The 24427-nt window shown below is 40.3% G+C and overlaps 2 long non-coding RNA genes across 2 annotated transcripts; one reads left to right on the forward strand and one right to left on the reverse strand.

Moving 5' to 3' along the window:
• Positions 1–686: 686 nt before the first annotated feature.
• Positions 687–24326, forward strand: LOC112185790. Its single transcript, XR_002930465.2, has 3 exons — positions 687–828; positions 1912–1918; positions 24214–24326. It is a non-coding gene; the product is annotated as an uncharacterized LOC112185790 (long non-coding RNA).
• On the reverse strand, positions 11883–15169 carry LOC112185785. Its single transcript, XR_005805844.1, has 3 exons — positions 14351–15169; positions 13256–13973; positions 11883–12990 (listed from the first exon to the last, which is right to left on the reverse strand). It is a non-coding gene; the product is annotated as an uncharacterized LOC112185785 (long non-coding RNA).
• Positions 24327–24427: the final 101 nt, after the last annotated feature.

The raw sequence follows: 24427 nt of genomic DNA on the forward strand, positions 1-24427 counted from the left end.
AGAGAGGAAGAAATACAGAGACTGTAACTAAGCACTGAGTCGACGAAGAAGAAGAACACAATAATGTGATCAAGACGAACACCGACGAAGCCAAAGATCCAGAAAAAGAGAAGAGTTGCGGAAGCCCCAAAACCACTCAAAACTGAGATTTCAGATCGTCGCAGAGGCACAAAACTAAATCAGAAGCTTCCGACGAAAAGGGCGGCAAAGAAAGAATCTCGGAAAGAGATCTCCGAACAAATCTAATCGGAAGCTTTCTGATCAAAGGAGAGAGAAAATTTGAGCTCGCAGATTTTGAAATGGAAGGTTATAAAGGTTTATTACCTTAGGGGCAGAATCGGAATGATAAAAATTAAAAACTGACCTTTTGTAACATGACCTCATTATTCATAAAGACTAAACTAATATTAACAACAATTCACAGTGGACATTTTTATCAAGTGGAAAACTATGTGACCTTATTATCATTTCACTCTCTAAAATGACATTTTCCATCATTTCCCTTTTAATCAAAGTAGAATTTTCTTTTATTCAAAAAGTCTATCTTCACTATTTTTTTCAATTCATTTTTGTTAAAATTGTACAAATTACATGGTCGGAATGCCAATTTTCTGTAGAAACTGTGAATCCCATAAATATTCGGACGAAGTAAGGTGAGATTTTAGAGATTATTTTACAATCTCGATAGTTATTTTGAAATATTTGAAATTCGTAATAAAATTCACAAGTGAAGGGTCTATATTGATTATTGAGAAACCCGAGCAATCTATTACAATTTTTGAAAGTTTTAGAATTAAAAGAATTTTTAAATGGTGGGATCTGGGTCCAGTCTCTCCATCGCTTCATTACAACGCCGTTGAATTTAGTTTATTTGAGGACTAAATATTTATGGAATCAAGAATGACGAACTCAAGAAGCCGACAAGACCCGTTAGTTTCCCCTCTTCCGGCAGCTTTCCTGTGGAAAATGGTTTAGATTGACAGTGGAAAGAAGACTTCGACACCTGGGAGGAGGAGATTCGGATTTTAAAAGCTTTGAGTTTTTTTTTTTATTTTTTTTAATTTTTTTTCCGGTGAATGTTCTGCAAATTCCAGCGACTCCGGTTGAAATTGATGCTGTATGAGGTATGGAAAACAATCCTCTTGTCGTGCTCGACGTCTTTCAATAATTAGTTTTCAAATTTGATTAAGTTTGGAAAAATGGGTATTTGGAGTGTTTTCGTCCACCGCCGAAATTGCTTTTCACAGCGGCTATCTGGGCTTCCCTTGGTTGAATTCCGACCCTTGTTCATATTAAAAATGGTTTGAGCTATGTGTCGATCGGTTGTTGAGGCTGAGAATGGTGATAGGGAAGTTTCCAATTATCTTGATCTGATATAGTTCGGGCTGATAAACTGGAGGAATCTGTTAAATTTATGGTGAGGAATTAAAAGCACCTGTTATGGTGATAGAGCTGAAGGAATCTGAACAATTTGCGCTAAGGTCTTCAACCAGGACTTGTATTTCAAGAGGACTGTCAAATATGAGGACTTGTAGTATACTCTCAAAGATCACCTGCAAGTCTCTGCAACCATAATGAATCATTCTGTTCTTGCATGTTCACTGCTCATGAGAGGAATTTCAACTCAGTAATTAAAAAAAAATGACAAATCAATAATAGATTTGCTCCAAATGAAAGAGCCCGAGCATTAATGAACAGCAGATCAATCAAACAAGCTTGGGAGCATCGATGCTTTTAATTCGCTTTCTCCCTTCTTCAGTTCTCCATTTCTACCTGGTTTCATATTCGATTTGCAGGAAAGTATTGGGATTCAATTTAGTGTGGAAATTCTCTGAATGATTCAGTCATACATTCCTCCTAAACTCTCCAATTGAAACTGAAGGAATTTTCAAGAGTTATCCAGAGAAACAGAGAATGGGTTGAGTTCTCGATCAGTATCATCTACATACTTTGTTGTTTTGCAATTTATTTATTTTTTTGGGTACAAAATGTCGTTTTGCAATATTTGCTGTACGCCTTTACCATAACGGAATCAGTTTTTACTGATAATGATAGTTAAGTTGGCAGACCTTCTATTTCAAAATTTGTGGATAGAAATGAACCACGCGAGTAGGACCCACAAGGGCGTACGCTACGCCGGCGTACTCCATATGCATCTCAGTACATGAGCTTTAGTATATAGAGAATTCCCTACTCTTCTAGATATCTGAAAAGTTTAAGTACCCCAATGTATTCCACAATTGCTATACAAACTGAAAATATTTTAGATATTTGGACATTCCATCACTTTTGTATTCTCATCGTTGTTACTGGGTCATTCCATCACTTCTAGATATCTGTCTTGCATTACATCACTTTTGTATTCTCATCGTTGTTACTGGGTCATTCCATCACTTCTAGATATCTGTCTTGCATTACATCACTTTTGTATTCTCATCGTTGTTACTGGGTCATTCCATCAATCAAACTTAAACTCCTTTTTATTTTATTTTATTTTTTGACAAAAGAAAAATTTACTAAATGAAAGAGAGATCAACATAAAAAAGGGAGACATGAGATTAACAATAAAAATTATTCAAGAAAACATAATGTTGGAATGATTACCGTTATTATTTATTGGGAAACAATAATTGAAGGTAAAATATGATGAAAAGTTTCACATGAATAGTATTGGGGCTATGACAGTCATTTTAGTTGTCAATTTGAGTGGAATTTCTAATTTGCCCCTGCACTTTAAACAGAATATAGACAGAAGCACATTTTTGATGTAGTTTTGGAAGTTCAGGTACTTATTTGATCACTTTAAAAGTCCATATACCATCTTGTCCGGTCTGAAAAAGTTCAGACTCCACCTATGATAAAAACCCTAAAAAGAATAAAAGTGCAAAACACATGAACCATGAATATGGTTGGAGATTAAACAAAATTTAAACAACTAAAGTTTGAGATGCATAGTAGGTATCCAATTGCATGCAAGGTTTCTTGAACTCATTAGACATTGTTTTTCTTTGAATTTTTTGTCTAGAGGCTTTGGGAGAGGGCGAAGAAGATTCTCATCTAAAGCTGCTTCCCCCTCATCAAACCAAGTTTCATCATTGATCTCAAACTAAACATGAAGTGTATGACCAAGGGGTTCTTCATTTTCCAAGTCACCCCATGCCAACAAAGCTTTTGAACATTATTTTCTACTAAAGTAGAATCCTCAGTGTCAACAAAAGTGTTTAAGGAGAGTCCAACTATCTTTTGTTCATCGAAAATTCTTATATACACGGCGATGCAAATCTACATACAATAAACATGCAATCTCATCCGTTTATATGTGGGGTCAGATATTTATCACTCAAAACAGTCAAATCTTAGTGGTGCATGAAGTTAGGCTCCGTGTAGCTAAGACCTTTCGTTTGTTCATTTGCAACTATGGGCTCATCTTATTGCACTTGAGTAAGGATCTCAAAACTGTTACTAGTCGAAACATTGACATTACTTGTAGATCTTGTTGAAGCAATCTCAATTTCTAGTTGTTCAACATGTGAGACAATATATGGAGTAGCCTTGACCTTATATTCTTGATGAACTTTTTTACATCTACTACCCTCATCATGGACATCAGGAGAACGACATCTTCACTTCTCTTGTTTTTTAAACTCACATGGCAAGTTCTCATAAGCAATACCTATAGAGAAAATATCACTGCCTTTTTCCACCATAAGAGAAGTCAGCAGATCTTGATGTGCTTAATTTAATATCAACCAAGATGCGGGCATAATAACCTAATTGGTGCTCTTCCGTCGCTTTATCATTGTGCAATGGTGTCGCTACCCCACGAGCAATCTCCATGAGATGGCGAGGATGCTAATTATCATTGCGAGGATGCCAATAATCCTATCTTAATCCAAAAATTCTAATCCATACTTGAGTATGAGTTTGAGGAGGATTAACACCTGGTTCGAAGTCTGGCTTCCATTCGAATAACCAAAATATTCCATTAGCAAGGGAACATGTACCACTTTTTCAAATTCTTCTCATGTTATCTTATTGAAATGAATGTCAAAGAAACTTTTACCCAATGGAACCAACTGCATGCCATGGGTTTGTAAGGTTCCATTGAGCTGCAAGAGATGCTTTACGAATTAGAAGTGTATCCATGAGACTGGTGCGAAAATTCTTCAATTGTTCATAATACAAATCCTCACTAATCTTGACATAAATCTTGCCACAACGAAGCTCTAAGCTCAGTAATTCGCCAAGGTTGTTGGAGTCAATTGCATCAATTGGACCCCCAATAATGGAAGCAAATGTTTGTGTCCCTATGATATTTAGGTCTTTGGCCGAGAGCCAGGAGACAGAAACAATAGCGCTGGGGAAAATGATATTCGACATCAATAAAATACATCCCTAAGGGCCTCTCAGATGTTTCACAGGAAGCAACCAAACTAACGACCGTAGTAATATCCTCCGTCAATGGAATTGAAATTCTAGAAAGAAAAAAAAAGAAAATTTAAAAAAATATAAGAATAAAAATTGAAAATTTGAGGAATGTAAAAGTAAAAATGGATTGGAATTGTCTACTCATTTCATTCATAACCCCTTTATATAGGGATAGGATTACAACGGAAATACCAATTACATTGATGATACTAAATGCTGATTGAGCTGTGATTTGTGATTGCTTGATTCCCTCTTCGTCTGTTTCTTTGACGAAGGCAAATAATGTGCTGTTCCTTTAACACTCCCCCTTGTGCCAAGTCAAAGACAAAATGGTGCATGAGTTGTTGCCTCACTAAAAACCTTGCCAAGTAACAATAAAAACCCTGTGGGACAAAAATAAAACTTGGTCTAAGGAAAAGAGCACAACGCACCTTCTACATTTGAGAATGACATGTGTGTGTTAGACTCCCCCTGACGTCTACACCTCCCCTTGATCATTACATTAATCAAGTGAGCTTAGAAAGTCTTCGCATTCCTATGCTTTTCACATGTTTCTCAAATGTGGCCTTAGGCAGTGATTTGGTGAACAAATCTGCCACATTCTCCTCAGACCTTACTTGATTCACTTGAATCTTGAGGAGGGTCTGTTGTTTCTGATTGTAGAACGACTTTGGCGATATGTGTTTTGTGTTATCACCCTTAATATAACCTAGCTTCATGTGTTCGATGCAAGCTGCATTGTGTTCATAAATGCAAGTAGGCTCTTCAGTGGTAGAACTCAAACCACTAATCCCTCAAATATGTGCAATGATAGTTCTTCACCATACACACTCACGAACCTCCTCATGTACAACAATAATCTCTGAGTGGTTCGAGGAGGTAGCCACAAGGGTTTGCTTGGTTGATCTCCAAGATATCACCGTGTTCCCATTGGTAAATACATAACCAGTTTGGGAACGATCTTTATGTGGGTCAGAGACTTACCCAGTATCAGCAAAACAGACCAAAACATCATTTGGCGTTTTAGTGTAGGGAGTGGCGCTTTCGCCATCAACACTTCCTTTAGGGATTGCAGTTCCATCTACGGTTCCTCTTGTCTCTCTGTAGGGAAAGAACAGTCCCAAATCAATGGTTCCTTTTAGGTATCGAAGATGTTCTTGATACCATTCCAGTGACGCTGCGTTGGCGCTGAGCTAAATCTAGCTAACAAGTTCACTGAGAATGCAATGTCTGGTCGAGTAAATTGGGCTAAGTACAATAATGCGCCTATTGCACTTAGATAGGGAATTTCAGCTCCCAACACTTGTTCGTTATCTTCCTTTGGACGAAATGGATCTTTCCTTGCATCTAAACTTCGACCGATCATGGGAGTGCTAGCAGGATATGCTTTGTCCATGTTATATCGCCTGACTTTTGGACATATGCAGACTGGTGGATTAATATTCCTCAAACTCGATGTTCTAGTTTAAGGCCTAGATAGAATCGAGTTTTCCCAAGATCCTTCATCTCAAATTCGGATTTCAAGTAGCTCGCGGTTTCTCTTATTTCATCAAGAGTACCTGTTATGTTCATATCATCGACATATACTGCTACAATTGCAAATCCAGAACTTGTTTTCTTTATGAATACGCAGGGGCATAATTCATCGTTCTTATATCCCTTCCTAATCAAGTAGTCACTTAGACGGGTATACCACATCCGCCAGGATTGTTTTAATCCGTAAAGTGAGCGTTTCAACCTAATTCCAAACGCACTCCGTGATTTAGAGTCACTTGATTTGGATAATGTAAGGCCATCATGCACTTTCATATATATCTCTGAATCTGGATCCCCATAGAGATATGCAGTAACCACATCCATAAGCTGCATTTCCAGTCTTTTGGAAACTACTAAGCTAACATAGTAGCGGAACGTTATAACGTCCATTACGGGAGAGTATGTCTCCTTGTAGTCAATTCCAGGGCGTTGTGAGAAACCTTGCGCCACAAGGCGAGCCTTGTACCTCAGGACTTCATTCTTCTCATTACGCTTTGTGACAAAGACTCATTTATGTCCTACAGGCTTTACACTTGGTGGGGTTAGCACTACCTGACCAAATACCTGTCCCTTTGTCAGAGAATCTAATTCTACCTGGATTGGTTTATTTCATTTAGGCCAATCTGCTCTTTGTTGCCATTTTTCAATAGAGCGTGGTTTGATATCATCGTGCTCTATGATTCCTTGAGCAACAGTATATATCATCAATGTGTATGGAAGATCTTTCTATCAACTCATACGCACTCTCGTAATCCTTTGAGATTTCTTTGTTCTCTGGAATCATTTCAAACATCGGAGCGTCCTCGAGTATTGATTCATGGTCATAACTATAATCAGAGACAATCTCATGAGAGGGATTCTATACATTGATGATTGGTTTGTGCCTTACTCACCCTCTTCTTCCCTGGGTGAGTGTCAATCGAACCAAGTGACCTCCCCCTCTTCCTTGGGGAGCCACGGCCTCAACCACACCTCCACTAAGTGCGGTTGCAGTGCCTCTATCTGCGGCACCGTGCCCCTTATTGGGGACTTCTAACCTTGCAGGCACTTTTGCAGCTGGTATATGTGATCTCGTCACTTTTGCGATATCAGTAAACGCATCAGGCATCGAATCTGCTACGTTCTGAAGATCGATTATTCTTTTCACTTCACTTTCACTTTGTGAAGTGCGGGGATCAAAATGAGACAGAGTGGGGACAAACCACGACAATTCCTGTCGTTCCCTTGGAAAATCCTTTTTCCTATCTCCCCCTAACGACGGGAAGACTGTCTCATCAAAGTGAAAATCCGCAAATCTAGCGGTAGAGAGATCGCCTGTCAAGGGTTCCAAATAGCGGATAATTGTTGGGGATTCATATCCAACATAAATACTTAATCGTCTCTAAGGACCCAGTGTAGTGCGCTGTGGGGGCGCAATAGGTACATATATTGCGCAACCAGATATGCATAAGTGTGAAATGTCAGGCTCATATCCAGTTACCAACTGGTACGCAGAAAATGGTTGGCTAGTAGTGGGTCTGAAACGAATAAGTAAAGCTGCGTGCAATATTGCATAACCCCATGCAGATGTAGGCAGGTTGGTGTGCATAACCAATGCCCTAGCCACCATATGTAGCCTTTGGATGGTGGCTTCTGCGAGACCATTTTGTGTATGCACATGGGGTACAGAATGCTCTACATCGATCCAAATAGATATGCAATAATCATCAAATGCTTTTGATGTAAACTCTCCAGCATTATCAAGCCTTATAGACTTGAGAGGGTGATCAGGGTGGTGAGCCCTTAAACGTATAATCTGTGCTAGGAGTATTGCAGCATTTCTTGTGGACAATAAAACGACATGTGACCAGATTGTCGAAGCATCCACCAGAACCATAAAGTACTTGAATGGTCCGTATTCTGGATGGATAGGTCCACAGACATCTCTTTGTATCCTTTGTAAAAATGGAATGTTTTGTTTTGTATCTTTAGCATAGGAAGGTCTCGATCCTGTTTTTGCTAAAGAGCAGGCTTTGCAAAACGAGTGATGTGCCTTTGAAATAGTCAATGAGGCATAATGGGAGGGAGATAGTGCTTCTGGTACTTCAGAAAGCAATGACTGCATTTGAGCAATCCTAGAACCGACACCTTGCAGTGTGGCGGATTTTTCTCCCATTTTTCACTCGAAAGAAGGGATGTCCGTGTGAGTTCTTGAAAAATACGGATCATCATGTCACTACCTCGGTGCCATAGGCGGTCATGCAAAAGCCTGTATGAGTCAGTGTCCCACATTTCATTGTTGGTGACAGTATAGGATTCAATGATCTGAATCGTAGTGAGGTACAGTCCACTAAATTGACTCATAAGTTTCTCTAAGATGTGTTTCCTTCCACAGTCATTAGATGTAATATCAAGGTATTCTGTTCCATTCTCACAGTGTGTTTTTACATGATAACCGTTGGCACGAATATCTTTGAAACTTAACAAGGTTCGATTAGCTCTTGGTGCATATAGAGCGTCTGTGACTTGAAATGTTGTGCCATTAGGCAGAAAAAATTTGTGGCAGTTCTTTGCCCTTTTATTACTTGTGATGATCCAATCATCGTAGTCACAGGGGAATTATAGGCTATTGATTCAATGAATAATTGCATATTTCTTAATATTGTGTAGGTAGTCCCACTATCAATTAAGCACTCAAGTTCTCCTCCATTCATTCCTACAAATAAATGGGAGGTATTTAGAAAATATAACTCATATTCTTTAGAGTATTTCTATTTGCGTAGAATGGTATTCTTTTCATTCTAATAATTTTTCTCTAGATGTATTGCTTTACATCTTTATAGTGCTATGTCGAACCATGTAAATATGTGTATAGTAAATAAATTTGAATAAATTCAGTGCTTCAGAATAAAATTCAAAATTTATTAATAAGCCAACGATAATCAAATCAAGGTCTTGTTCAGAAATCTTATTCATCAATCCATGATTGAAAATAAACTTTAAGACCAAACAATAGTCTAATTAAAAGTGAGGCATTATGCCTTCACAACTATCTTTGGAAAATAAAATGAATAAAGCAGATCAGTCAAGATTGAGAGCATCCATTGACTTAGCAAGTTCCTCTTTGCCATTGAAGTCTGCAATTGTAAGGTTGATGTTTAGGTCATGACCTTCTTCTTCCATGTAGTGAGCCTCTTGTTCTTTAGACTCTCTATACCTCTTGTAATTGGCTGCTACTCTGTTGTTTTCTTTGCAGTTCTTGTACCAATGCCCAATGAATCCACACCTATAGCATGGTTCATTGTCAACTCTTTCCTTTTTCATCTTGTTTCCATGATCCCCATGTCCTTTTCCACGTGGTGCATGGTTGCCACGTGGGTAGGGATCAGCATGTCTAAACCCCCTTGCATTGGAGTTATTTCCACCTTTCATTTTTCCATAATTAGCCTCGGGAATTTTCTTTGTCCCAGTGGGCCTGGCACTGTTATTCAAGAGATAGAATCTTATTTTGTCTCTCAGCCACTTGCAGTAGGCTTATCAACTTATTGAAGGTTGTGATTCTTTTGTTGTCATAATCCAACTGATACTGGTTCGCTAGTATAAAAGCTGAATTAGGAAAGGTGGTAAGAGTCTTGTAGATCATATCATCTTCTGTGATTTTCCTTCCACAGAAATTGAGACGTGCCTTTAATCGCAACATGTCCTTGTTGAAGTCATTGACCTTTTTATAGTCAAGCAAGCGGATTCCATTCCACTGAACAGCCAGTCCTGGGAGCAAAGTGTCATGAATGTTCCCAAAACGTCCTTTAAGGGCATCCCACAGTTCTTTGGGTGTCTTCAACTGGAGGTACTCCCAGCGTAGGCTAGGATCAATATGTCGCCTCAGAAAAATTAAGGCATCTGCTTTCACCTTATTAGATAGTTCATCATCTTTGGGATTAGTAATGGTGGCAGTGTAGTCTTTTGCCACAAAGGCAGTTTCCATATCGGAAACCCAACAATGGTACTCAAGTCCTTCTGAGTCCAAGATGTCAAACTCAGGTCGAGTTGGATCAGCCATCTACATAAAACAAGAGAGAAGATATAAATTACGCAGTCATAAAGACATCCACGTAAATTATTTTCCAAACATATGAATTAGATTTCAATACCAAGATTCGTAATGGTCACATTTTTTTTTTCGATGCTAGGTGAAAATACTTTATCACAGTAAGTGTGTGTATAACGCGCATGAATTTTCATTATCATGGCCAAACGATATTGATATGTTGCATAAAAAAATAATCATAGTACATTTAACTATATCATATAAAAAATAAACTACATGGCATGCTCAAATTTCACAAATATACAACAAATTATATACTACACATAATAATAGCAATAATATAGCATGCATAAAATAAAATATAAATAATAGCATAATATAAAGGCATGCTTAGGAATAATTATATAAGAGTAAAAATTCACAAAACATGCTCACAATTGCATAAATAATATATAACAAAATATATATGGCATGTTCAAAATAAAGTATAAACTATAGCATAATTGAAACATGTTTAAACATAATTATTTAAAACATAAATAACAAGGCATGCTATAAGAGAATTAATATTATCGAACAAAACATGCTTAATAACAAAATATAATAAAAGCATAAACAATAAAGTATAAAGCATGCTTTGTTAAAATCATAAAAAAAAATTAAGAAAACATACTTGATTTCGAGAAAATAAAACAATCCTAGCACATGCGCGTGTTGATGCAAGCGTGCGTAGCGATGTTTTTGGGCTTGAGAAAAACTAGGCCGCTTTCTCTTTTTCAGCAATGGGCCACAAAGAGTTATTGTTTTCTTTTCTCTTTTTTCTAGGCCGCAGGCCTATTTCTTTTTTTTTTTTTTGGGCCGCATGGCCTGTTTCTTTCTTTTGTTTCTGGGCCGAAAGGCCTGCTTTTTTTTTTTTTCGATCTGGGCTGAGTTTCTTTTTTTTTTTCTTTCTGTTTTTTTTTCTGGGCCTTCTGTTCTTTGGGCCTTTTGTTTTCTTTCTCTTTTTTTTTTTTTTTCCTCTCCTTCGCGTTTCTTCCCTCTCTTCTTCCTGGTTCTCTCTTTTTTTTCTTACAGAGGTGGCTGTGTCGTAGCTGGTGGCAGGGGTGCACGTCCGGGTTGGGCCGTGCGTGCTATGTAGTGCAGGGCTGTAGGCCGGTCCGGATGGCAGGTGCGGGGAAACTGTGCAGACTCGCGCTGGATTGCAGGTGCGAGGCTAGGTTGAAGCAGGGCGCGGGGCTGCTGTCAGGCGGGTCGGGCATGCTGGAGGCCGGGCTGGGCTAGGCTGGAGACAGCGATGGGCGTGCGTGCGCTTTGGTGCAAGGAGGCGAGTGATCTGCGCAGCGGAGGAGCCGTGCGGGATTGGGCGGAGCAGCAGCGAGGTGGGTCTACCGGTTGTTGTTGATGCCCGTAGGTTGAGGCCGGCTCTTGGAGGGCAGAGGGCAGAGTGCAAGCTGGAGGGCAGAGGGCAGATCGAGGTTGGTGGCCCGCGGGGATGGGCTGTTGTGTGTTGGCGCAGCAGCAGGTGGGAGGTGGCAGCGAGGATGGGGCCGGTCTTGGCCAGGCTGAAATTTTTTATTTTTTTTTAGTTGGTGGCGGCAGGAAAAAGGAAGAAATTTTTTGTCTTCTAGGGTTTTGGTTTCTTTTAGATAGAAAGAAAACTAGAAAATTAGGATTTTTTTTTCTATTGGCTATTTGCTCTGAGCGTGCTGATAACGTGTAAAAGTAAAAATGGATTGGAATTGTCTACTCATTTCATTCATAACCCCTTTATATAGGGATAGGATTACAACGGAAATATCAATTACATTAATGATACTAAATGCTGATTGAGCTGTGATTTGTGATTGCTTGATTCCCTCTTCGTCTGTTTCTTTGACGAAGGCACATAATGTGCTTTTCCTTTAACAAGGAAGGTCATTTTCTGATTCTCAAGAAATGCAATTTGCCATCAGTTTTGGTGGCCACTGGGATGTTTTTTTTTAAGGGAACAGAATCGTGTTCCATTAATATAAAGACCTCACTCGATCAAGCTAGAGGAATTCGAAAATTCCTCATATTACAACTCAATGCAGAAAGTAGCCTGCATAAAGCAGAGCAAACTAAAAGTAAACCCAAACACAAACGAAAAAAGAAAGTAAAAAAAGTAAAAACTCCTACACCTATCCGACCCTAAATCAGAGCCACTGAATTGACAAGCATTGACTCCTAAAGACCATCCTAGTGTACATCGCCACTCATCAACCAGCAAACAGCTACAATCGAGGGCCGAACAAAATGAGGAAATTTATTGAAAGCAGGTAAAAAAGGAAAAGAGCAGCCCAGCGCCCCAGAGCGGCCCACAAGCCGACTGCCCTGGGTCTGACCCAAGCCCCATACTGAAGCGAAGGATCCGAACCGGAAAGCGACCTGAAACCAGTCCGGCGCACCGCCGTCGCCTCCTGAGCCAATATCGTCGCCGTCATCAACCCAGAAGACTCCATTCCGATCGACGCTGAGCCCCTAACCTTCCTTCACACTCCAGATCGACCCGCCTCAAGCCATCGGAGGCAGCAGCCCATCACCGATCCGGAGGTCGACCACGATCCTCCGCCATGGATGGCTTAGAGATCCGCCCAACCTGGACTCCAGACGCCGCCTAGAGACCGATGCAGCACCTGCCCCCGACCTGAAAGTCAAAAGTTCAAAACACCACCGCCGCTCTGATCCCAATCACCCAAACAAAGTCAGATCGAAGAGTCAATCTGCCACCGCCGTTCACCCAGCGATCGCCAGATTTGGTTTAGGAACGAAGCCAAACACGATCATGAAGCCTCCGGATCAGAAGCTTCTCGCCGCCCACACGATCGATGCTGAGTATCCCCGCGTCGCCGCCATACGTCACCGCTCCACGATCGCCGCCCCGCCCGAGTGCGACGCCGCCAGTCGAAACCTAAGTTTCGAAAAAACCCAGGTCGCTCCGAGAAGCTTGGAGACGCCTCTGGCCACTGGGATGTTTATTCCTTGCATAGAAGTTGAAATCGTCACTTTTAAGTATACAAATCGATCCATGTGTTTTAAGAATTGATTACAATGATAAGAGTATGAATTTGTAATTTTTATGGTTGATCAGATGAAACGAGCGAGGTTGATGGAGAAGATACAGCAGTAGTTCTATGACTCTAGAATCAACAAACAGCCATGGCCCTCGATCAGCTCTAGGTTTTAACTATGATTTAAGATTTAACATTGCAATAAACAGAGATTGGCTTATATAGTTCAACGTACCAACCGGTGGGTGTTAAGAAACATATCATTGAAACTATTAGCCTTTACAATCACTATCTAATCAAAATTGCTTGCACACAGTGCTTATGTATTCTTTATGTACATGAAAGACTTGTACTTACAAACTCCAAAAGGAAAGTCATTCATTGTACTTTCAAGAGATCTAACTATGAAACTCCAAGTTTCCCCACCTATATAGTAACAACCATTGACTTCCCTGAACTAGCGCTGGGAGTGAACTGTAAAGAGCAATTCTATTTTTCTCATTAAGTAAAGAAGGTACGGAGACGTCTGGTAGATGAACCAAAGCCACAGGCTTCTGTGCTTTATGCATATGCCTCATCTCAACTCTAGTAAACTCAGAATCATTCCCATCATCACCTTTCACGTCAAAGTTACCCTTCCGCTCTTGACTCCGATACCAACCAAATCTTGCAGCCTGGTACATAGCCTTACTAAGCGTGTGTTCCCCCTTGGAAAATAAGCTTCTCTTCCCACTGTTTGCTTTCACTGCAGAATCAGATAATGAGTTGCTCTTATCCATTTGGTCATCAACCTGTTCATCCGAACTTTTGCTCTTATCTCCCGACCCGGATGACGATAACAGTGAGTAGAGAAATGCAGTAAATGAAGAAGTGTCAGGCCCATCAACTGGATTAGCTGGACTCTCTTCACTCATTGTTCCATTTTGACTTCCTCTGGACCCATCCACATCTTCCTGCTGACACAAGAATTACAGAGTCACAGACTCCATTCTAACAAGAGTTCCACACAGTCCAAATAAAACTTACTTCATCTACACAGCTATGCAAACTCGGAGTCTCATGTTTTTAGAATAAGTAACAAAATGCCTCCATCATGTATTATAAACTGTACCCAACTTCTCATGGGCAAAATTTCATCAAAAAATTCCTGACAAATAGTATGTATTTTCAGGTATTTATAAACAAATTGAAGAACTGGGTTTTGCACCCACAGCTCCAGAACCTAGAAAAGCCCTAATCTTTGGCACATCATAGAACTGACTTTTGGCACCCAATAAAGAACCCTTAAAACCCAGAAAGGGTTTCGAGTAAAGAAAGATAGAGAGCTTACAGGAAGAGGAGAAGGGAGAGGGTTTGGAGGGTTTGTCAGAAATGGGGTTGAGCAATCCAGTAGTGATATCAGTTACAAAGTGGGCCGCTTTGCTGCGAAGACTCCTTGGCCTACCCATGTCTCTGATTTTGACGCCCTGCTCAGCTACATATCACTGGTCAGAATCAATTCCAACCACTCACTCATCGCATGGATTTTCACTCTTGTATTTGGGTCTGGTTTAGAAAGATGGGTATGAGATTTTGTACCTAATATTCCAACTTTGTTTTGGGACATAATATTCCAATCGAAGAAGAAAATCCAAAGAGAAAGCGCAACTGAAAATCATAATTCAGAAGACAAAAAATTGAGCTATTCAAGTTTTCCGATAAGGATCAGAGTCAAAGAAACACGAAGCATACAACAAGAAAACCTGAAACCTAAAGAATCATTTTGTTTTTGAACTTTTATTTTGATTTGCATGTTTACAAATTTGAAGAACTGGGCTCTGTTAATTTGGTTAGAACCAAAATCCCATATTTGATTTTGAAAAGAAAAAAAAAAAAAAAGAAGAAGAAGGATGAGATCGAAGAAGATAACAAGAAGAGCTTGGATATCAGATTTTTGATGAAGTTCCAATTGTAGCTGCCACAACTATGCTTGATGACCTTAGTGACACTTCTCGACCGCGTGCAATCTGGTTTTTTTCTTCTTGTTTCTGGGCGTTATGCCTCCTTTACACCAAAAAAGAAGAAGACAACGTTGACAATTCTGTAGTGGTGGTGCCTTGGCTTAAGGCACCTACAATGGAGGTGGCAACCTGGGATTGAGCTACCTTATCCTCTTTTCTTGTTTATATCTTTTATTTTTTGTTGTTTTTTTTGTTTTGCTCATTCCCTTTGTTGTTTCTATCTTTTATTTTTTGTGGTTTTTGTTTTGTTTTGGTTTTTTTTGTTCTAATTTATAATAAACTGAATTTGTTACTTCATTTTTGTTCAAGGAAAACCTAATATGTGTTTAGCCCAAACTCTAGGTTACTTGACCTAGTGGTAATATGATTTAATTAGAAGGATCTAGAATCCTAATCAATGTAGAATTACTTTCCTTGTATGATTGAGATTCTATGCATTGTAATCCTCTATATAAAGAGGCCCCTATTATCAATGAGAATACACAGCGATTATCTCTCAATTTCTGATTCCCTAAAACACGTTATCAGCACGAAACCCTAACCCTGAATCCTAAATTCGTAGCCTTCAAATTCTAGAAACCACCGTCACCCACCTTGAAGATCTCAACTCCAGGAATCCAGAATCGGCTGCCCCACCCCCAGAACCGGCCGGCAAACCACAGAACCGGCCACCGAAAATAGCAAAAATAACCTCTGCCCGGTTCAAAGCCTTCCTCGCCACCTCCTGCAGCCATACTCGACCACCTGCAGCGTCTCCACCCCAGAAACCCGAACCCGGAAATCTCACCACCGGAACAGGCCAAAAAATCCCTGAACCGCTCACCAGAAGTTCCCTTGCCTTGAACCGCCGCCTCAACTTCAACCTGCAGAATTCTCCTGTCAACGGCCCAGCAACAGCAAGGCCCAGAAGCTGCGAAGCCCAGAGACACAGCGCAGGCCCATAAGAAGCCCAGCCCAGAAGCTTGGCCCACTGACGTCACCCACCTCAGGCGCCACATCAGCACTGCCACATCAGCGCTTGCGTCAGTGCCCAGTCAGCTCCAATCTGCCATGTCAGCTCCGACCTACCACGTCAGCACCCTCCGGTCAACGGCCGGTCAACATTTTTCTGGCCACTTTCCGGAGACTTTTTCGGCAGCTTTCCGGCCACTTTCCGGCAACTTTTCCGAACACTTTCCAGTGACTTTTCCTGTCAGCTACAGTGACTTTTTCGGTCGCCACAGTAACTTCTGACAGCTACAGTACTTTTCCGGCAGCATTTTTCCGGCCATCTTTTTAAGGTAAACTTTTCTAAAAGTTCCCCTTTTTTGTGAAGTTTTTCAATTTCTTCTTCTTTTCTCGAGGACTTCCAACATCCCTTCTTCTACCCCCCTTTCTCTACATAGGGGAGACCAAAAGACGAACTGTGGGGGTTCGTGCTCACTCCAAGCTTGGAGCTTGTAGAGTCCTCCAAACTTAGAGTTTGTTGAGAAGAAAACGATCGACCACATACATCGTTGTTTCGATCTAATCCAAAACCCCTCTTGGAATCGGATTTTCTTGGAAGCGACTATGCTCAGAAAATTCCTAATTTCTTAAAAGCGACTACGCTCAGAAATTTAATAGTTTTTCGTGGTAGCCTTTTTCGCTCCGAAACTAACCCTAATCTTGTGTTGTTTTTCAGGATGAGTTACCTGAACAAGTTGAACTTTGTTCCACTCGAGACAATTGGCGTAGGATACCATAGGTGGGTCCGAGATGTGCGCCAACATCTTAAGGCTGATGGACTTCTGGAAACCATCCAAGAGCCTAGTCAGAACGTGCTCTCCATTGAGCAAGCTACTGCTTTTGAAGCAAAACAAGCTAAAGTCATAATTCTCATGACAAGGCACATGAATGACGCGCTCCAAAATGAATACCTCAATGAGGAAGACCCAAGAAAGCTATGGGTAGAACTTGAGCAGCGATTTGGCAACGTTCATGACTCCCTGCTTCCTAATTTAGAAGTGCAATGGCATAGCCTCCACTTTTGTGATTTCAAGTCTATGCTTGATTATAACTCGGAAGCTCTTCGTATCAAGTCTCTGATGGAGTTTTGTGGCCAAGCCATAACTGATACGATGTTGATCGAGAAGACTCTCTCTACCTTCCCCGTCTCTGCACTAATGATTTCAAAGAATTATCGGATTGATGTAAATGCAGGACGTATCCCAAGGTTTCATGAGCTCATTGGCGCCATGAATGTAGCTGAAAAGCACGATAATATCCTTGTGAAGAACTATAATGCTAGACCCGTGGGAACTAAGCTTATTCCGGAGTCTAACTATAGTCGCGCCCCCAATGGAGGACGCAAGGAGCGAAACCCTAAGAGTAGGGACAATTCTGGACATTCTGGTCCATATGTTCGCCCTAAAGAGGGAGGAAATCGCCGAGAAAGGCGTGCACGGAACTGTGGAGGTCAACGTGTGAGGAGAGAGAGAGGCAGAGCCTCCGACCATGGTGGTAACGCCACCAAGAGCATAGGTCATCCAAATCGCCCCCCAATGGTGCCTCGATCAAGGGAGCCTGACCATAATGATGTTTGTTTTCGATGTGGATCAACTGAACATTGGGCCAAAACATGTACCGCATCCCAGAATGTTGTAAACGCATACAAGACGTATCGTGAAGCAAGGGAAGCAAATTACATGGCATAAGAAGATCAAGATGGCGATCTAGACCTAAGGGTGGAAGACTACAAGGATCAAGACCCAGAAACTGGCGATTTTGATTAAGTCTTTTTATTTTCCAAGAGTTGTAGGCGATTGCCATATTACTTTTTATTGGATTAGATTTTCTTTGATCATAGAAACAATGATGTACTCCGTTGGCTTATGAATAAAATTTCGAGTTCCTTTCATTATGACTCCATTTTGATTCTGAGCATATGACTTTGTGACTACGATGGCTAGGCCATCAATATTAATTCAAGGACATGGAATAGCCCAAGTTCCACTTGCCAAATGGCACCTTGATTACAGTTGTCACAGAAACTCTCTACGCTCTTAGAGCAAATAGTACCCTATGAATAGCCAACGAATTCCATGCGAAAATGCATGTAGAGAACGGAAATGAGTTCCTTTGCATTACCTCTAATGATTGCGAACAAAGACGCATCTTAGAGAAGTTTATGTGTCTCTCTAGTGGACTTTATGTCACTATTCGAGCTATTAAATCCAATAAAGTTATGAGAGAAGATCTCTTGGATTTAGACACATATTGCTTTGTCACGACAGGATAGATCATCCTAGTCATGATATGATGATCTGTCTACAAAAGACTTCACACGGACATCTTTTCTCTCGAGTGAAATGAAGCATGAATCAAAAGTTGATTCTTAGACTAAGTGTGACCGACGCTGCTGCCTAGGGCACCGCCTCCGTCCACCACCAGCCTAGGGCTGGCGTAGTCCCTATCCATGACTCCATGGATGGCGTCCATCATGGTGATGGCGCCTTAGGTGATGTTGCAATCACCAACTTGCTTCAAAATAGCATTTCAAACGCTCAGGCCTAACCAAAATTCTCATTGGTTGCTTCTAAAGCCTCTCGCTCATTTTACTAAGCCCGTTCCTTAGGGAAATTAGGACTGAGACCGTCCTATGCAAAGGATATGACAATACTCATTCTGTTCTTACAAAGAATCCGTAGGGATTTTGTGGATTGATTGAACCAACTTGCGGACGCTTAAATATTTTATGATGTTGGTTGACACGCAAACACGCTGGTCACGTGTTGTGCCATTGTCCACCTATAAATGCTGCTTATGCTACACTCCTGGCACATATCATATGACAATGGGCTCACTCCCCAAATCATCCTATTCAGTCAATTGGATTTGACTATGCTAGTGAGTTTACATCGAAGACTTTCGATGGTTATTGCATTTGGGACTGATGTTGGACGTCATATTCCCATGAGCACACCCAAATGGTCTCGCGGAAACGACTACGATGGTAGTCCATCCGGACATTGGTAATGCGCACCAACCTCCTTATATCCGCTTGGGGTGATGCAATATCACATGCAGCTATGCTAATTCGTCTACTACCCACTGCCACTCAATCTACCTCTGCGATACAGCTAGTGACTAGGTACAAATATCGTACTTACGCATATTTGAGTGTGCCATTTATGTGCCAATTGCGCCGCCACAGTGCTCTATAATGGGTCCTTACAGACGAATGGGAAACTACGTTGGATTTGAGCTTCCAACAATCATCCGCCACTTAAATGCCCTTGCTAGGCGATCTCCTTACCGCTAGATTTGCGGATGTCACTTTGATGAGATAGTCTTCCCGTCGTTAGGGGGAGATAAGAACACGAATGTTCAACAGGAACGACAGGAATTGTCGTAGTCTGTCCCCACTATGTCTCATCTTGATCCTTATTAAAGTGACGAGATCACACAAATATGCTGCAAACATGCCTGCAAGGAAGGACGTCCCTACGAGAGGACGTAGCGCCACCCTACACGGAGGTAGGCATGGCGCCAACGCCAAAGAGAGTGGCACTCTGGCGTTACAGATCATGGCCCCAGCTAGGATGCGTGGAGAGGCCCGTGGGTTCGAAGGATACTTTGGCACATTCCAATCCTTTGATCATCAAGACTCCAAATCCGTCTCATGAGTATCTTCCGGGTTATGGTTATCGTTGGGGGACGCCTCAACGTCAGAACCTATTCCTGAGAATATAGAGCTCTATGAAACTTACACTAGTGTACATGAGACCTGGGATAGAAACTCCATCATAATTGATGATGTAGTTGCGTCTTTCGTTGCACATGAGTTCGTTGAGTCAAAAGATATCGAACCACGCTCCGTTGATGAATGAATGCCAACGTAGAGAGTTTTAGCCTAAATGGAAAGATGCGATCTAGGTTAAGATGGATTCTCTAACGAAGAGGAAGGTTTTCGAGCTAGAAATGCCAACACCTCCTAACATAAAACCTGTTGACTAATGGGTCTTCGTTAGAAAGTGTAGTGAGAAAAAGAGATGGTAATCTCGCCTTATGGCGCAAGGCTTCTCACAAAACGCCCTGGAATCGACTACGATGAGACATATTCTCTCGTAATGGATGTCATTGCACTCCACTACCTTGTCAATTTGGTAGTTTCCGAATAACTGAACATGCAACTTACAAATGTGGTCACTACATATCTCTATAGGGATCTAGATACGGAATATACATGAAGGTTCATGGTGAACTTCATTTACCCAAGTCAAGTGGCTCTAGACCATGGAGCACGTTTACAAAGAGGTTGAAACGCTCACTAAAGTGACTACTTGATTGGGAAGGGATATGCCCACGCGTTTCTATGACAAGTTTCGGATTCTATTGCTGTTCATTTTGGACATGATCTTCATTAGAAGTCCTTAAAGAGTTAAGGGAAACCACTGAACACTTGAAATCCGAGTTTGAGATGAAGGATTTTGGGAGAACACGATTATGTCTCGGTTTGGAACTTGAGTATCGTGTCGATAGATGCTTAGGCATTTTTGACAAGGTCAAGCCTTCAAGCACCCCCATGATCGTCCGTAGCCTTGATCCTAAAAAGGATCATCTTCGTCGAAAGGATGATGACGAAGATGTGCTAGAGGCAGAAGTGCCTTACTTAGTACAATAGGCGCATTATTGTACTTATCCCAATGCACAAGACCGAACATCTCATATGTTGTGAACTTGTTAGCTAGATATAGCTCTGCGCCAACGCGATGCCATTGGATTGGTGTAAAAGATATCTTTCGATACTTGAGATGTATGAATGATATGGGCTTGTTCTATCCCTACAAAGAGATGATGGATTCGGACCCATCACACACCAGAAACGCCGCCAACACTGGCTTGCGTCCACTATCTCCATCCCAAAACAACATGTGTTTTGGAAGGTTTTTGCTGATGTTGGGTATCTCTCTGACCCACACAATGGTCATTCCCAATCCGGTTAAGTGTTCACCATGGGAGAAGACCGTGACATCTTGGAGGTCTACATAATAGACCCTAGTTGCTATATCTTCGAACAATGCAGAGATCATTGCTCTTCACGAAATGGTTCGTGAATGTGTATGGATTAGATCCATAATTACGCATGTTCGAACAATTGTGGTTTGAAGTCTACCACAGATGAGCCTACGAGCATTTAGGATAATGCTGCTTGTTTTGAAGAAATGAGGCAAGGCTACATCAAAAGCGACAACACCAAGCATAATCAGCAACAACAGACATTCCTCGAGATCAAAGTGAACTAGGTTCGATCTGAGGACGGTGAGGCAGACTTGTTTACTAAGTCATTGCCCAAATCCACGTTCGAGAAACATGTGGCAAGAATTGGCTTGCGGAAATTATCTGAACTCCCATGATCGTAGTCATCAGGGGGAGGCGCAAACATCAGGGGGAGATGTCTACATGTTCACCTCGAAACGTGAAGGGTGTGTTGTGCTCTTTTTCCCCTTCGACCGAGGTTATTTTTGTCCCACTGGGTTTTTGTTACTCGGCAAGGTTTTTAATGAGACAATGAGAGAAGCACCGCATTTGGGCAACACAAGGGGGAGTGTTCAAGGAAAACCTAATATTTGTTTAGCCCAAACTCTAGGTTACTTGAACTAGTGGTAATAGGATTTAATTAGAAGGATCTAGAATCCTAATCAATGTAGAATTACTTTCCTTGTATGATTGAGATTCTATGCACTGTAATCCTCTATATAAAGAGGCCCCTATTATCAATGAGAATACATAGCGATTATCTCTCAATTGCTGATTCCCTAAAACAATTTTTTATTTATTGTTCTATTTTTTATTTATAAGGATTTTGTGTGATCCAAATATCAAAATTCAAAATTGATAGATTTGACATTACTCATATATGTAATGCATATTAATAGATATCATGTAAAAAATTAACCCTGTCGGCATTCATTTTAGTATCGGTCAAAGGGGTCAATTCAATATATGCTTATGCTTTCCTAAGGGAAGCCAAATCAGAGGGAGATAAACGTCTCGAATTTTTTACATGTGTTGATACACCTCGTCCCCACAAGCGTGTGAGTGCTAGCTTATCGAGAAAAGAAGTTTCGAGGGAGTAGTTACGAGTGTTTTAGTTTGATAACTATTTAGAGTTTAGCGTTGATCACGTGGATCGAGGCCGAAACGATAACGAAAACATGTAAATTTTTTACCATAACCATATTTTCCCACCTTGATCGCATCCAACGGTTGAATTTGTAGAATTTCATTTCCTTCACCTTGTTCATTTTGCAAGGTAAATTTTTCCCTACAACCAATAAAGCTAAACAACTTAAGTAAGCATGTAAGGATTTTAGGCGATCCAAATAATCAAAATTGAGAATTGATAGATTTGGCATTACCCATCTATTAATAGGTATTGTGTAAAAAAAATTAACCATGTCGGCGTTCATTTTAGTATCGGTCAAAGGGGTCAACTCAATATATGCTCATGCTTTCTTAAGGGGAGCCAAATCAAGGGGAAATAAACGTCCCAAATTTTTTACATGCGTTGATACACCTCGTCCCCACAAGCGTGCAAGCGCTGACAGATCGAGAAAAGAAGTTGTGATAGAGTGGCTACGAGCGTTTTAGTTTGATGGTTATTTAGAGTTTATGGTTGATCACTTGGATCGAGGTCGAAACCAGAACGTAAACATGTAAATTTTTTACCACAGCCATATTTCCCCGCCTTGATCACATTTAATGGTCGAATTTGCGAAATTTCATTTCCTCAACCTTGTTCACTTTGGAAGAAGTTTTTCCCTACAACCAATAAACATGCTAGACTAGTAAGCATGTAAGAACAATTCCAACAGCTTCCCTATAATTTCTGTATTATAGGGAAGCAAAAGTCAAATCTTTAGCCTCTTTTTCTTCTCCAACTCCAACAAATTCCCTATTTTACAACAATCTCTAAAATCTCCATATTCTTCCTTAAAATTTTAGAGTTTGCTGTAAATATAAAGAATTTGGTTTTCTCTTTCCTCACTTTCCCTAAAATAGGGATAGTTATAGGGAATCTGTTGGAGCAAAAGAGGGTTATTTTTCCCTAAAGTAGAGAGGAATCTGTTGGAGTTGCTCTAAGGATTTTGTGTGATCCAAATAATCAAAATTAAAAATTGATAGATTTGACATTACCTATGCATTTAATGCATATTAATAGGTATCGTGTAAAAAATTTAACCCTATCGGCATTCGTTTTCAAATCAGTCAAAGGCGTCAACTCATTACATGCTCATGCTTTCCTAAAGGGAGCCGAATCAGGGGAAGATAAACGTCATCATTTTTTTACATGCATTGATACACCTCATCCCTGCGAGCGTGTAAGCGCTGCTGGATTGAGAAAAAAAGTTGTGAGGTAGTGGTTACGAGTGTTTTAGTTTGATGACTATTTAGAGTTTAGAGTTGACCACATGGATCAATGCTGAAACGATGACGAAAACATGTAAATTTTTAACCATAGCCATATTTCCCCGCTTTGATCACATCTAATGGTCGAATTTGTGAAATTTCATTTCCTCAATCTTGTTCATTTTGGAAGTGTATTTTTCTCCACAACTAATAAATATGCTAGACAACTTAAATCAGCATATAAGAATTTTGTGCTATTTAAAAGATAATTGAAAATCGACAGATTTGAAATTAAAATGTTGATAACTTAGTAAAATTAAAGATCCTAAAATTAAAATGATTATTTATTTTAATCAAAGTAGAATTATTTAAAAAGTCTATCTTCACTATTTTTTTCAATTTTTTTTTTTGAAAGGATTCATTTTTGTTAAAATAGTACAAATTACATGGTCGGAATGCCAATTTTCTATAGAAATTTCTTAGACTCTGTGAATCCCATAAATATTCGACGAAGTAAGGTGAGATTTTAGAGATTATTTTACAATCTCGATAGTTATTAAGGTGGTCGAGAATATTTTTTTTTAAAATTTTTTAAAGGTTAAATCTTCAAATTTTGGAATCGGTAATAAAATACACAAGTGAAGAGTTTACGGTGATTATCGAGAAACCAGAGCTATTTATTACAATTTTTGAAAGTTTTAGAATGAGAAGAATTTTGAAATGTTGGGATCTGAGGGTCCAATCTCTCCATCGCTTCATTACAGCCGTAAGGCGTAAGCCGTTGAATTTAGTTTATTGAATCAAGAATGACGAACTCAAGAAGCATCTCAACCCGTTATCAAAAACGCGAAGAGCCCGACAAGACCCGTTAGTTTCCCCTCTTCCGGCAGCTTTCCTGTGGAAAATGGTTTAGATTGACAGTGGAAAGAAGACCTGGGAGGAGGAGATTTGGATTTCAAAAGCTTTGAGTTTTTTTTTTTTTTTTTTCCTCCGGTGAATGTTCTGCAAATTCCAGCGACTCCGGTTGAAATCAA

The sequence above is a fragment of the Rosa chinensis genome, chromosome 2, assembly GCF_002994745.2.
Source record: "Rosa chinensis cultivar Old Blush chromosome 2, RchiOBHm-V2, whole genome shotgun sequence".
NCBI classification, from domain to species: Eukaryota; Viridiplantae; Streptophyta; class Magnoliopsida; order Rosales; family Rosaceae; genus Rosa; species Rosa chinensis.